The following is a 2,345-nucleotide window of genomic DNA, read 5'->3' on the forward strand; positions in this document are numbered from 1 at the left end:
TGACGCCCATCCCCCCACTTCCCTCTTGGCATCCAGGGGACACACCAGGAGCCTGGACAGGCTGGCGTTGGAGGACAGGCCCACAGATCCGCCGGCCAGGCCAGGACCACCACCCCACACCCCCTCGCCCAGGCCGCCTTACCCGCCCCCACTGCAGGCCCTGTGGTGGCCCACCTGGCTGGGGCAGCCCATGGGGCCGGAAAGCTACAGCCAGGGCCGACTGCTGACACCTGGGGCGTCACATCTCCATGTCCCCACAGTACAATGCACCCATCCTGCGGGGTCCACCTCCAGTTCAGGGCCAGAAGCCGCCCAAGCCAGCCCAGGCCAGGCGAGCTGATGTCACTTTCTCGGTGAGGGCTGGTAGAAAAGGGAATTGTTCTTACCTTCCTGTTGTCCCCGTTCGGCCAACGCGGTGGCAGAAACGTCATGTCAGGCTGTTGGGGGTCCCCAGACCAGCCCAAACACCAGCAGGAGGACGGGGAGCCCGGGCCTTGAAGCGGAAGACACCTGCTCCCCTATCCTCACGCACCTGTCCGTGGTCACCTCTCCCACTCACCTGTCCCTGCTCACCCGTCCCACGGGCACGTCAGCCTGGCCCAGCCCAGCCTGCTTCTCCCTGCCAGCGTGAAGGGGAAGGGACAGACCGCACTCAAGTGGACAAACGCAGGGAGCCTTTCTGCCTCCTGGCGCCGTCCACAGGTGGGCGGCCTCGCTCCCGTGCTGCTCGCACCTACTGCAAGAGGGCCCTTTCGGGCATTCCGGTCCAGTCTCATCTGAATCGAAACTTCGGCCCGCCACCAGCTTAAGCCTTTGGCTGTCCCCAAGCTCAGGCTGCCCGGACTGCCACAGACCACCTTCCTCCCCTCTGCCCGCTCCCCAAAACCCCCTTCCTCCCCCTCCTCCTCCCATCACTTCTGGCCCCTCCAGAAAAGGGGCCAGCCTCACCAGAGGGACTCTGGCGGACAGACACTCCAGGCCTGGCTTCTGCTCTCAGGACTTTCCTGGGGCGCTCTAGGGGTCTCGTGTGGGGACCACCCCCACGCGCTGTTCCAGGGAAAACTGCCATGCCGTGGGGTCCCCGGCGTCCCCCACACCCTCATTCTGCCGGCGCTTCACCCTGGCAGAGGGCCCCCCGCACAGTGTCCTTACAAGACAAGGACCTCTCAGGCTCGGGGCTGGCGGCTGGCCGGGTGCGCCAAGCCCCCCCAAGCTTGGTCCCTTGTCCTGTCTCAGCTGTGACTCGTTCTGCACCCATCTTCCCATCACGAAGGTGGTAGACCCTGCCAGCCTGCCATCTGTGACCCTTACGGGCCACTCAGGTATCTACTTCAGTGGCCCCCTCGGAAGAACTGCTTCCCCCAGCTCACCCCAGGGGCAGTCCGGGAGAGGGCCCCAGCCACCTCGGCCCACAGACAAGCCCCTCATTTCTCTTGCTGCTCCCTACATGGCGTGAGTGAAGGGAAAATGCTTCTAAAATCTCCTGCTTGCTCCCTGCTCAACCCCGAGGATGAAACCAACACCCAGAGGCGCCCAGAGCAGGGCGTCACAGGGAGAGGGACGAGGGTCCGGTCCAGGGGTCCCGCCCCCCGTATCGTGTTCCGTAGTAAACGCCTTCGTTGCCTACAGTCGGTGTTTCGCTTTTCCTAACAGAGTCCAAGTGGATACTGGATGCTGACCCGACGCACACGCACGGCCCCAGACAACCCCATGAAACGGCACGACCGGGGGGCGGGCTGGTGTTGGGGCCCAGGGTCAGCCAAGGGAGCTGGCTGGACAGTCGGTGGCCAGAGCTCTTACATGAGGATGGCAGGAACGTCCCTCACGGCTGCACTGTGAACCGGGAGGGGCCCGCCCTATGCGCTCCACCCTGTCCTCTCCCGGGCAGAAGAGGTTCACTTTCCCGGTTCTGGGGGTCCTCACGTTACCCCTGGAACTTGGGTGACCAAGCCTTGCAAGGATCCACCTTCAAATTCACATTCTTTCCTCAACTCCGATTCACCAGCCAAGAAGCACGTGAATGTCACCCTGTAGGCTATTCCCCATGGCACACGTGCCTCCGGACGAGGCCGGGCACCTCTGGGTGGCCCGTGCGCCCTGTGTGTGTCCACAGCGCGCATTGGCTGCTGCGTGCGTCCGTGCGGGGCCGGTGCCTGCTCTCCCCCAGGCACAGATGGCGTTTGTCTCGTTCGCGTTTGCTACAAACACAGATGTCTCCTGGGGGCAGACAGGAAGATGGCCGTGTGGGCACATGGCCCCTGCAGAGGCTGAGCATGTGGTCTGAGCAGACCAGGTATGGATTCGACGGTCCCCAACCAGTGCCTCGGGCCACACCCAGCGTCCTC

The sequence above is a fragment of the Pteropus alecto genome, unplaced genomic scaffold (genome assembly GCF_000325575.1).
Source record: "Pteropus alecto unplaced genomic scaffold, ASM32557v1 scaffold56, whole genome shotgun sequence".
Lineage (NCBI taxonomy): Eukaryota > Metazoa > Chordata > Mammalia > Chiroptera > Pteropodidae > Pteropus > Pteropus alecto.